The 14,000-nt window shown below is 40.7% G+C and overlaps 1 pseudogene; it reads left to right on the top strand.

Moving 5' to 3' along the window:
* Positions 1-8,273: 8,273 nt before the first annotated feature.
* On the top strand, positions 8,274-9,040 carry LOC113361979 (annotated as a pseudogene).
* The last annotated feature ends 4,960 nt before the right edge of the window (positions 9,041-14,000 follow it).

The raw sequence follows: 14,000 nt of genomic DNA, 5'->3' as shown, positions 1-14,000 counted from the left end.
GAGAACTCCATCTTGGAAACGAAGGTGTTCATAGAGATCCCGTCCCTGTCAGGAACTGCATGATTTCCAGGGATTCTGTTCGCAAGACTGTACAATCTATGATGGAACATTTGTGCGAGATCTTGTACTTCTCCAAAGCACAGCGTCAGGACATATTTGCAGCCCTCAACCACGTTGTCTCAGGCAGGCGCTTGTATCTGTAAAAGGAAGCGGTCTCGAAACCTCAGTCCTTACTGGAAGATGCAAGACAGGGAAACTGGGGACTCTTAACCGTTGCTCGTTTGAAGGATGTCGAGTTCTATAGCACATTGATCTATACGGCCTCTGAATTCAACATCATCACTTTCTAGACCTTGAAAGCAGCAAAGATTTCAAAGCAGGAAGCTACTCACAACCCAACTGTGATTAAGACTCTAGAAGGAGTTGGAGACGTATATGGATACATCGATCTTGAAGTTAAATTGGGTGACGTCCTAACGCAAGCAAAATTCTACATAGTCAAGGAGAATCCTAATTACGACATGATCCTAGGATACTCTTGGATACACGACAACAAGGAAACACTGGAAGTTTGTCCTCTACCGGCTTCGGTACCCGAAAGGATATCCAACAAGTCGTTTGGACCTGGGGACTGTCTGTTGCCGCACCACCTACAGCTTGCCAACGTGATACAATTTCCTGGAGAGAGCCCGTAAGCATACATTAAAAGGTTCCGAGTCCAAGTAAGTCTCATCACATAATCCTTTTTGCAACCAATCACTCCTCACTCTGACAAGCACTGTGGACTGGTTACGACTAACAAACCAACCCTGTCTAAGAGATGTGAATGGGAGGCCGTCCCCTTCAAGCGTTTTATCGAGAACTAGTTTATCTCGGTCAAAGACGATAAATCCAAGGTCCAGGCATCTGCACGACCAAACCCATTTGGAATTGGAGATCTGGTGACGAAGACGACTATATTCAAGGTTGGGAGCATGACGGTGAAAGTAATCAATCCACCTGGCTCACCCACTGAAAGAGAGGATGAAACATACCTGTTAGCAGACGTTATCCTAGGAGGCTACTGCAAGCTCATCAACGCTGACAAACTGGAAGGCGTAACTATTCACTCGCGATGGCTCAAACCCTACCATACTTAAGACGTTGTGCTACCACTTTCCAGCGTCCTCCACACTTTAAAACGCTGTGTTGTTTTCTCCAGCGTGTCTTTTTACAATTACCTTCTCATGTCATATTTGTAATTCCCCCAAAAAATGATTGCAATACTTGCATTCATATTTAGGGTTTCAATTTTCAATTTCAAATTAATTGAAGTATTATTTCCATCCAAGAACTTCTTTACCTCTAAAGGAAGACACAAAGTCCTGAGTCAGCCTAAACCCATTAGAGCAAAACAGAGAAGGAAACCCTAAGCAAACATTTCGTAAGAAGTCAAGGAAATAGAATATGTGCGGAAAAAGAAGATGCTTTGAGCCATTCACCCAGCAAGACCAGGGAGAACTCACGTCAGGAGCACATACAGGTCCGTGGTATTCCATTATGACATTATTTCTTTTATCATAAAGAATCACATATATATGAAGGCACACCATTGCGCCTGAAAAGGTTCAGATGTAATCTTAACAAAGGATTATAACATAAAAACTTTTATTCAAGCAAGCAAAATAAAAGATCCTGGACTCAGCCGCCACTGAGTACAAGGAAGATGTTTATGAATTACGGGAATGTATTTAAAGAGAAAGAAAAGCAAAAGCCTAGCCGTCAACAAGGTCTACCGCGTCAGCACCACTACTAGGTCTTGCTTCAACGCCATCACCATCGTGAGCCGTTACTGCTTCTTCCTTCGGATCTGCCTCAGCTTCCGTTTCAGATGTTTCTACAACAGCACTCTCCACCCCAACATCGTTAGCAGGAACAACTTCCATGTCTTCCTCAGAGGCCACAACAACTTTAGGAATTGTATTGACTGCTTTCAGACGCTCAGGTTCATCTATGTCAGAATCAAGGATTATCACACCGTCATGGATTGGATAATCACATTTATCTTCACCAAGAGGTCGTTTGTGTTCAAACCTCCGCCTCTTTAACCGTGCTGCAAACCTCTCTGCCCTTGCGCTCACTGAGGCTTGCAAAGCTTCATCACGCCACCATTGTTCCTCCATGTCGATTGCAGCTGAAAGGGCACTGATACGTCCCCTGACAATATGCAGGTGCATAATGGAAATCCCCTGTATAGCACGACCAACTTCGCGAATTGGGAGATCGATTTTAGCCATTACTTCTTCGTGCGCATCAGCTACGGGCTTGTCGACTTCGAAACTTTTTTCTGGAGAAGTTACAGCATGGTCATCGCCCACCGCTTCCATGATAAGCTGCAAAGAAGAAGAAGTTGTGAGAACATAAAAAATGTGTATATCATCATCAATCAATCATAAGATCACATAAGTGCGGAGAAATACCTGGATATAAGACTATGGATGAGAATAATCCTTGGAATATATATCTTGCAAGTCAACAGAATCCCAGGAGAAAAGAAGTCTTTATTGGCCACCTATGAAGGCTACTAATTCGGGATAATGATCAACGAGGCTTATCGGATATTCTGGGAAAAGCTGTCGTGCAATGGAGGAGAGTACACCCAGTTCAAGAAGTGGTCCAAGCTCTGTCCAGATGTACATGGAGGAAACCAAAAGCGACTCGCCTGACCAAGTCCTGCCTCCTTAATGACCCTAATCAAGACTTCCAGGACATCACCTGACGATCTATGCGGTAAATACGTATTTACTTTACTTTAGCTTAATTGTTTCAGCATACAAAATCTACACCATCTCATGCGTACCCAAAAATAGTATAACCATTACGTGCTAGGCAGTGGACTTAATGTTGATGGTGGATTTTCGTTTAAGGCTAAAATTGTAAAATCCGAAATTATGCGCTAACATCCTGCAAAGGATAAATCCCCTGATAAAATAGAGAATACTTCTCCATTAAAAACTTATAGCATTATCAATCAATGCATGACCAGCCTTGTATTTCATGTACTGCTTCACTCTTATCATAATTGGTGCGGCATGACGACTGAGTGTTGCTCTCAGCAGAGCAACACAAATCTCCAAGCATTAAATAAGGAGGCATGTACGAAATACCTGTACAGGATATAACTCTCGGAGTGTTATACTAGCCCGATCAAGCATCTGGACTGTCAGTATCAGTCTCAGAAACGATCACGACCATCCAACTTCACCAGCATGATTGGATGTCTTAGATCGAATCCATAACCCTCAAGCAGGTATTGGAATGTTCAACACCGGACCAATGCGGACCCTGCATGGTCGGACTCCCCAAAAGGGTAGCATGGCTTGCCAATTCGTCCAACCAAAGAAGCGTGGACGAGAAACCCTAAATTAGTGTTTGCAGCACATTACATGTGTCACAAATCAGTCTTAACCATGCATCTTCGCAGGCATAGATGGAGGGTGTAGATGTATATTAAAGGTCCCAGAGCATGTCAACATAAACACCATGGGACCGCCTACATACATGACCGATCGGTCAGGACCAAACATGGATGTCCGTCCCAATTCGTGCGCCCAAACAAGGCATGACGCACGGCTGGAAAAACCCTAATTAGGGTTTTCGATCAGAAGTGTCCATTTTCACCTGATCGAACGAAGGGTCTAGGAGTCGATTAAGCAGGTCCAGTGAGTATCAACACGATCAATATGGGCCCACACATCTCCACACCCGATCGGCAAGGCATATCATGCCTGGTCGTCTCGATTCGCACGCCCAAACTAGGCGTGGTCACACCTCCCAATTGCAAACTAATCTCGACCACTAAACTTTTCCGGACAAATTGAGTGGCTCAGATCACGTTTCTATGGGGTATTAAGGTATGGACGTGTACTCTAGCCCGCCGTCTGTATACCAGACTAATCGTCCAAGATCGACCAAGCTTGGTCGTCTCGAAACGTGTGCCCGAAGTTGGCATGACGCGCGTCTTTTGCGGCACCGGATTTTTGTCGCAAATTGATCTCAACCACTCAACTTCGCCGAACAAATTGAATGGCTTAGATCACACTTTTACGAGACAATGAGGTATGGGCGCCTACACCGGCATGCCGTCTACACGCATGCACGATCGGCCCGGCCAAAATTGCGTCCCAAGCTTGTTTCGACCAAGCTGAAGACTGATGCTTGCGCACCTCTTCATAAACCCTAATTCCACTAATGGTCGCAGATGAGTGTCTCAAAGATCATCTCGTCCGTTCAACTTCACCTGCTTGGTTATACAACCCTGGTCAGGAGTTAACTGGTCAATGAGGTGTCGTGGTGATTATCATCCGCCATTCTACCACACCATGTGGTCGGACAAGTCAGTACTTGCTTGCGCAGCCTCCAAACCATCACATGAAGTAGGCTGGACATGAAGCTATTTTAAGACGCTCAAACAATGATGCTTCATACATGCTGAGTATATTCGATGCATTACTTGCATAGAATACACACGATACTTCACAAGTATAGACTTCCTAAATAACTTAGTTATTTAATCTAGCATCACATGCTGCTTTCTGTGGGTCCCACGATCCACACACTTGAGACATCAATCATGTCACAAACTGGGGGATACATACTGGGGTATTGGTATGGCGGTTAACAGCGTGCAGCGCACAACGCGCCATCATAAGAACGTGTCAGGAAGTCATGGGCGGTTAGTGATGATGGGATAAGTGGGCAAGACTGATCGTGTAACACTAACACCCGCAACTCCACTACTCAATCACTCCACTTTCTCCACTTCCCACGAGATATGTGAGTAAGGCTCAATGACTTGTATAAATAGGTTCTCCTCCCTATTTTTACAGGACAAGACAATAGAAACCAAGTGTTGATACAACCGTATCCAAACACCAGAACTGATAGCTTACATTCTGCAAGCCAGTTCAGCTTTCTGATACAAGTCATACATAGCCAAAACCTTCACAATCTCAACACATTCTTCACTTCCCTCCTTAAGATCAACCCTATATCCTTCACTTTGTGACCAAATCAAATCTGGAATGACTATTTCTTGGTTTAGGCCAGAATTGTACAGATTGATTTCTCGAATCACAAAGCACTCCCGTGCAGTGCATTTGTTTAGGGTTTAGATTCATTCCTCATCCACACACCCCAAATTACCAAATTCGGCAGGAATAGTTTTCACCCATAAACAAACCTATATCAAATGGACGAGAAATCCACATTTTTAAATGGATGTATTAAGCACTAAGGCATTATATGGATTAAAACAAGCTCCTCAAGCATGGTATGAAAATCTAACAACTTATCTTCTTATAAAAGGTATCTCTAGAGGGGGAGTTGATAGAAATTTGTTTACCAGATGGAGTGTGTTGATGGGTAAAAACGATTTGCTGGTTTTTTAGGAAAGCGGATACTCGAGTATCGAGCGAAGACTCCGCGTGACCGACCAAATTTCCTAAACCTTTTTCAAACAGATGCACTGCACGCGAGTGCTTTGAGTTCGAGAGATCAATCTGTAGGACTCCGGACTAAACCAAGAAAATGGTCGTTTCTGAGTCAATTCGGTCACAAAGAGGGATGAGGGTTGATTTGTAGGAGGGAAGCTGAGAAGTGCGTATGAGATGATCAAGGATTGTGGATGTTTTGACGGTTTCTGCAAGTTTTGTGAACTGTTGAGTTCTGAGATAAGTTTTGATCGATTGAGCGATAATTTATAGTTTGTCGAAATTGTTGCCTACTAGATGATTCTTGGTTGTTCAATCGTGGATTCAGAAACTTATTTATATTGCAATAATAGTAGACACATTGATCCCAGTAAGTGTGATGGTTTCTGGAGTGAAAGAGTGGGAAAATGGGAAATCGTGGTAAACCAGTTCCATGTCGTGCGGAGACTTGGTTGATTGTCCATCCACTACTTTTATAACTTCCTCAACCGCTTGCACGACTTACTTACATTTCATAAAGTGGGTGTACACACGTGTCGTAGGCCGCCGACCAAAACCCTAGTGATTATCCCCCATGTGACGTGATTGATATCTCACGAGTGTGGAGTCTACAAGGAAGACATATATTTAATTAGTTAGTTGTTGACTTGAGTGGACATGAGTCTTAGCCTTGCTGAGTCGAGCATAATGAATGAATGTTGTATGCTCTGAGACTCATGGATTGAGCATAAGGTGTCTGCTGGGACACAGTAATGGAAAAACGTTGAGTCTTGATGAATTGTGATATATCATTTTACCAGTCGAAGTATTAATGATATTTGGATTGAGCGTCCGATGAGATTGCTCGATCAAGGACTTATTTTGATATGTCGAGTATTCGACATGAAATCAAAGATATTGCTGAATTATACAGAATGCTCATTTCTGATCTAATATATCATGAGTGATCGAATGACAAAGTAGGGATCATAAATATTAGATGATCGTCTGTTCAAACCATGTTGCTTAGTCGAGCAAAAATGTTGGCAGCATGAGGGAAGAAATAATAATAATAAATATTGCTAGTTGGTAGTTGAATTCTCGAATGTTGATAGTTGAATCAACATGAGAAATATTGCTCAGTCGAGCAATTGATAGTTGAATCAATGAGTTCTGAACCCAGTTGATCGTGTATTTTGCTAGCTTAATTAAAAAACTTCGTGTTGATATATGAGCAAAATAAATATTGCTAGTTTAAGCAGATATTGCTCGTTTGAGCAATATTGCTCGATTCATGAATTATTGGTAGCAAGACCAAATAAAATATTAATTAAATTGGTAGCCGGACCGAATATTATATAATTAATCAAGATGTTGATTGCTGGATTAACATAAAATTTTTAACGTGTGAACTTGCTCAGAATTATGGTTTGGACAACATTTGGTTCGAAATTCTGATTTTGATCGATTGTTGATCAATTGATGGTTTACTGAAAATCAACCAATGTGTGGGAGAGGGACCGACTACATGGGATGATCGGACGACCATGTAACGCCCATGTGCTCGAATGAGCATGCACCAAAGTCCTTTAATTATGATAGATAAGGAATTATAAACTTTTGGACTTAGTAAAAAAAATCACTAAAGTCCTTTGTAGACCAGTTGGTGAAAGGATGACTAAATGCTCGTTTAATCATTAATAAAAATAATGCTCATCTGAGCATTAAGTGGTAAAACCTAATTCTGGAGAGAGGAGAGACCAACCAAGGGGTATGAAACCAGCCCTTGGTGGTCATGGGACCAGCTGGTGGTCGGTTGATCAATTCCCAGGTTGGTTGGAAAGAGTTTCAACCCAATATGAACTGTAGAAGATTAATAGGTCAAAATCATTAATACATGTGGGACCGGCTCCTTGCAAGCCTAAAGGCTGACCTTGGTCGGTGAAGGTGACATTCATGTATCACCATATTGTCTGTGACTCAATTCTGAGAATTTTGGTATTTTCTGGTGCGCGTTCGAGCAATATTTTGGATTGTCATAAGAGTTTGATCTTGACTGAAACTCTCGATTTTGCTTGAGTGAGCAAGTAGAATTTTGCTCGCGCGACCAATATTTTGAGAATATTAAAATAATGATATTTTAATATTTGTCGTAAGAAGCCTGGGCGGTCATGTGACCATTTGACTTTTTGGCTTTTTCGTAGTTTGAGCAATATTTAAGAAAATATGGAAAAACTAGGGTTTTGCTGAAACGAAGGAGTTTCATGAGATGAGGGAAGAAATAATAATAATTAAATAAGGAATTTGGAGGTATAGGACCGGCCACGACTAGGGAATGGCCGTCCGACTAGTAAGTCCTGTCCCGTGCTCTTCCCTATTTTATATTATTATTTTTCATCATTTGAGGAAATATGGAGAAACTAAGAGTTTTTCTCAAACGAGGAAGTTTGCTTAAACAAGGAGTTTTCATGAGAATAGGAAAATACTAAAATAAGATAAAAATAAATAAAAGGGAGAGGCGTGGAACCGGCCGCGGCGGTATGGTCGGCCGGACAGTGGGCCCCCAGTCCCGTGCGCGCCTCTCTATTATTTTTTTAATTATTTTATTTTCCTATTTTGCATAGGTTTCGTCATTCGTCCATATTTTTGAATGCTCGTTTATGCATTTGGGTGCTCGTTCGTGCATATTGTTAAGTACACTCGCACCACGGTGGTGGTCAGATGCCCGAAGATTGAATATCTATTACTAATTCATGGAATTCAGCTTTCTCCCCAAAACCCTAGACCTACAGAGGAGAAGAACGCCGAGAGAAAGAGAGAGGGATGGGTAGAGTTATCATAGATCAATGTAAGGGAGCTGGATCTGTATTCAAGTCCCATACTCATCATCGTAAGGGACCTGCAAGATTCAGGAGTTTAGATTTTGGTGAAAGAAATGGTTACTGGAAAGGTGTAGTTACTGAAATCATTCATGATCCAGGACGTGGTGCACCATTAGCCAGAGTTACTTTCCGTCATACATTTCGGTACAAGCATCAGAAAGGGTTGTTTGTTGAAGCTGAGGGTATGTATACTGTGGGAAGAAAGCTAATCTGATGGTTGGTAATGTTTTTCCATTGAGATCAATTCCTGAAGGAGTTGTTGTTTGCAATGTTGAACATCATGTTGGTGATAAAGGTACTTTGTCTAGAGCTTCTGGTGATTATGCTATTGTTATCAGTCACAACCCTGATAATGGAACCTCAAGAATCAAGCTTCCTTCTGGTGCCAAGAAGATTGTACCAAGTGGCTGACGTGTTATGATTGGCCAAGTTGCTGGTGGAGGTAGGACTGAGAAGCCCATGTTGAAGGAAGGAAATGCATACCACAAGTACAGAGTGAAGAGAAACAACTGGCCTAAGTTTCGTGGTGTGGCTATGAATCCAGTTGAGAATCCCCATGGAGGAGGTAACCATCAACATATTGGACATGCCAGTACTGTTCGTCGTGATGCACCTCCTGGGATAAAGGTTGGTCTCATTGCTGCCAGGAGAACTGGTCTTCTTTGTGGAAAGGTTGATGCTATTTATGCTAAGGCAGATAAGGCTTAAGTTAGATTATAATATTTTTCTGGGTCTCTTTTTTGATACATTTTGTTTCTAAGCCTTGGATTTACTTTAATAGTCTACATTGAGGGAAGTAGTTTCAGAAGGATACATTGAAGTTGTTTTTGTTACTGCTGTAAGTTTTGGATCTCAATTATTAGAGTTTTCATGGAACCTCTTGCTAAAAAACACAAGTCATGGAATTCAGCTGAGAATAAGCCATGAAGCGGAGTAATGATATAGATTTATTATTTATTACTAATTCATGGAATTCAGCCGGGAATAAGCCATGAAACCGAGTAATGAGATAGATTGGTTATCTATTACTAATTCATGGATTTCATCCGGGAATAAACCATTAAACGGAGTAATGAGATAAAATAGATTATTTTTCTAGGAATTCAATTGATGAATGTTGCGCTAGAATTAATCTGTGAATGGATCTATAATAGCATGCAATATGTCTAGGATCATTATGTTTATTCATGAATGAGGTATGAGATGATAGAAGCATCATACTCATTCCGAATATTGATTCTGCATAGTCAGGGAACAGTGTGGCATCCTGAAGACGTTAGCACTCTATACTAGAATGTAATATGTCTAGGATCCGTCCAATCATTAAGAGATTTTATACATATGCATTCTACATAGTCAGGGAACAGTGTGGTATCCTGAAGACGTTAACGCTCTATACTAGCATGCAATATGTCTAGGAGCCATCCAATTATTTCGATTCTATGTAGAATTGTTGATGAAATATGCGAAGTGTCGAAAATCTCAGTTGAGAGGCTTTACGAATAACATATTCATACAGAGCTCTGAGAGGGTGTACGCTTAGTCAGAGATTGTGAAATGACCTTTCGCGAAACCTAAAATATGAGTTTCACATACGTGTCTGAAGCCGTGTCAGAAACATGCAAGATCATGATTTTACGATTTTAGCTTTTGTTGAAAATCCACCATCAACCTTAAGTCCCCTGCTTAGTAAGGGACAATCATGTTCCACAGTAAGCACTGGATGGTGATTTTACTGTAAACGAAATAAGCAGTTGAACTTAATCGTAAAAGATGTTACCAGAATCCTCGATTTTCTCTAATGATGTCATGTACGAGCGATGGCTGATAATTGTCTAAAACACCTAATTTTATATCTAGTATTTATGCTTTCTTTACGACTTTTCTTGTAAATTATGTATCTTATGTTTGTATTTGAGTTATTAGGTACTTTGGATTCATTTGGAGCGAAAGAAGAAGAAGGTACTCAATTATAGCTTAAAGGGCGAGAAGATCAATTCACATGCGAGTTACATTTGGAACTGGTTAGGATGTGCAAGATGGAGGTGAAGAATGAACTGTCAGTTCCCCACAACTGACAGTTGAGCAACAGAAGGTATGAGCTTTCGGTTTGCTGAAACTGACATGCCAAATGAACTAAGGTAGCTCTTATCTGCCTCACTTGGGTGGATTTATCCTTTCTATTACATCAAACCTAAATTTCAGAGAAAGAAATCGAGAGATACAGAGATGGAATGAAGTTCTGATGAGTTTCAAGGCTGAGAAGATCAAGAATCTTCTCTGTTCAGATGGGGTTTGTGTGACGAATTTCTGTAGCTGAGAATACACAGAGAAAGAAGGAATTAATGTTGTTGATTGTTAGATTTAGGGTTTGGTTCGAATTGATTTGGAGAAGGTCTAATTGCTTGGTTATCAACTGAGTTCTTGTAGCTGATGCCATGAATGATTGAGCTTAAATGGAAATGAATTTAAGGGTTTGAGATGAATCATAAATATAGGTTTGTCTCAGTTCAGGGTTACATCGAGAATCAGTTGTTATTACTCTGAATTGAAGAAATGGATTCAATGGTTTGTTGGTGTTGAAGAACTGAAGTTGAACTGTTGGGGTCTTGGTACTGGAATTGATGGCTACTGAAATGGATTTGAGCTGGTGCAACTAAAGATGGTGAAACTGAGTAGATGAAAGTGCAGATGCAGTAGTAAATGATTGTCCTGGTGACTGCTTTGAGTACTGGTGGAATTCATAGCTGAAATGGATGTTGTGTTGGCTGGGAGATTGCAGAATGAGTTGTATATGAGCAGCTGAATCGTTGAGAAATGTTGGAGTTGCTTATGGTGGAATTTTGCAAGAAATGGTGAAAATGCTGAACTGGTGGTGCTCGGAGTGGTGTCACAGATGAACTAGAAGATGAAGTGATGGTCCATTACAGATTTGAAGTCGAGAACTTGGATGCTGTTGTGCAAAGATTTGAGCTTGTTTACAAGGTCGAGAGAATGGGAGGTTGTGCTGAAATGCAAATGAGCAGGTGGAAACTGCAATGGAGGTTGAAGTAGTATTGTTGTCATCAAGGGGACTGACATGGCTATTGCAGATGAATTATGGTGGATGTTGTTGCAGTTACATGGATGCAAAGGATGGTGTTGTGTGCTAATGGGTTATTAAAGTTGTTGTTCTTGGTTGCCAGTATTAGGTGATGCAATGGTGCGGGTTGTGATAGAATGTTCATGGATTAATTGCAGGGAAGAAGCTGAGTGCTGCAATTGCGGCTGAAAGTTCGCAAAAATGCAGTGATACTGGGGTATTTGCGGCTGCATATGGAGAATCAGAAGAACATAGTTTGTTATGGGTTGTGCCATGGATTGAAATGGATGTAGTGAACAAATGGAATGGCTGCGGCAGTGTACTTGGTGTTGGCAAGCTGCAGAGTGAAATGCTTGTGGTGTTGCAGGCCAGATGCAGAGACGGTTGCTGCAACGTGAATTGATGTGTTGTGGGGCAGTTTTGAAGCTGCAGAAACTATGCGAAAACGGAGCAAAAATGGCGAGATGATGGTACTTGCCTGGGTTTCCGGATATTGGAATCGAGAGTGGGGATTGTAGAGTTTCAATGAATCATGAAGGGGGTATGAGTTAGATGTAAGGTTTGGCGGCCGAGTATATGAGTTTGGAGCTACGCTTTTGGGTATGTTTCCGCAAGAATGGGATTTGGCTTAGATGGTACTTATGTAAATGTATGAACTGCACAGAAGTAGGGTTGAGTAGCTGGAAGTATACACTTGCCTGGTGACAGTTTCCAATGACTCAGGTGACTGGAGACATTATCCGGCTACCGGATTCCGGCAACAGTGACCGGATTCTGTTGATGACGTCAGCAAGCCGGTTACCACTTTTGACACGAATTTCCGGTTAAGTTATTTTCTACATGGGTTTGATGGGCTCGGTGGAATTTTACCTTGTGGACATCTTTGTATTGGACTTTGGGCTTTGAAGACTTAGTTTTGGAAAGAGGAAAAGCTACAAAAAAGTCTTCTACTCTTAGGGAGATAATTTTCTACTTGGAACTTTGGAGAGCGGCGACTAGGGTTTGCTTTCGCTTATTTTTCATCTTCTTCAATTCATTTATGATGATGATTATGATGAACTCAAAAGATATGTGTAGCTAAATACTATTATTGGTTATGGGATAAAAGTTGATTTCTCAAGCATGATATTTAAATCAATGGATTAGTTTTGTCTCAACTTTATTGTTTATGATTCATGGTTTATATTGTTTTATGATTTGAATGCTAGTTTGGTTGAGTCCCGAATCAATTAGATTAGTCTTCATCTATATTGCTAGATTCAGGTTATTATACGAAAAAGTGATAATTCCTGATTGCAAGTAGCATAATGCCATTATTACTTGTAGTGATACATCTCTTTAATTGTATATGAATCATAACCTTTGTTAAAACAAATTAGTGCTTTTACACGTTTGTTTGCATTGATTAGTCTTATTTCATAGAACTTATTGCTCTTAGGGAGTTAAACTTAATTGTGCTTTTACACTTTAGGTTGCTTTCTAGGTAGACTTCACAATAACATCTTTTTGTAGATGGTGAATTTTCGACAAGGGCTAAAATCGTAAACTCATAAATATACAAAGCTCTGATCCAGCAATCAGACGTGAGTATTGAGACATGGGTCTCTCATCGAATTCTCAACGGAGAGTACTTTCTCTCAGAGTACATGTAGATATGTAGTCTCACGACTGGACAACGGCATATCTCATGAATACTGAACACTTTCAGTGATTATTTCTATATAGTATCACGAGATGGACGGATCCTAGACAGCTTGCTCTGCTAGTATAGAGCGATAATGTCTTCAGGAACAAACAACGAGTTTACCCTGACTATATAAAGGATATGACTAACCGACAAGCTCATATCGGGATAATTAATGCTCCTAGACGGCTTGCTCTGCTAGTATAAAGCCACAAAGTTAATTATTCCTAATTAAGATTAATTCTGCCGTGACATTCACTACTGAATTCCCAGAATAATCTATTATTGCTCCTATTCCATGGTCGAATCCACGACTGGTTCCATGGAACGGCAATAACAATTGCTCCTATTTCATGGTCGAATCCACGACTGGTCCCATTGAATGGCAATAAACACTTGTTCTGATTCTATGATCGAATCCACGACTTGATATCATAGAATAGCAATAACTATATTATCTCATTACTCCGATTTCATGATCGAATCCACAACTGGTCTCATAAATGGTAATAGATAAATCTTAATTACTCTGATTTTATGGTCGAATCTACGATCCCATGGAATGGTAATGCTCGCTTTATTATTCTGAATTCGTAGTGGAATCCTCAGCTGATCCTATGAATTAATAATAAACATCTTATTACTCAGATTTGTGAATTATTCTCCACTGAATTCCACAATTAGTAATAAATAATCAACAACCGGGCGTCTGAGCTACCTCTAAGTAAGCCCCGATTCAAATGGTGAAAGTGTATTCAACGATGATACACTAACAGTCACCGCATGAACGAGTATTTCAAAATACAACGAAACGATGAACCTATGTAAAATAGGGAAGAAAATAATAAATAATTAAAAATATTGACCAAGGTGCTGGGAACACGGACACACGACCTACCGAT

The sequence above is a fragment of the Papaver somniferum genome, chromosome 3 (assembly GCF_003573695.1).
Source record: "Papaver somniferum cultivar HN1 chromosome 3, ASM357369v1, whole genome shotgun sequence".
Taxonomy (NCBI): Eukaryota; Viridiplantae; Streptophyta; class Magnoliopsida; order Ranunculales; family Papaveraceae; genus Papaver; species Papaver somniferum.
Note: the sequence above shows the minus strand (reverse complement) of the source record. Positions and strands in the feature narration are given on the sequence as shown.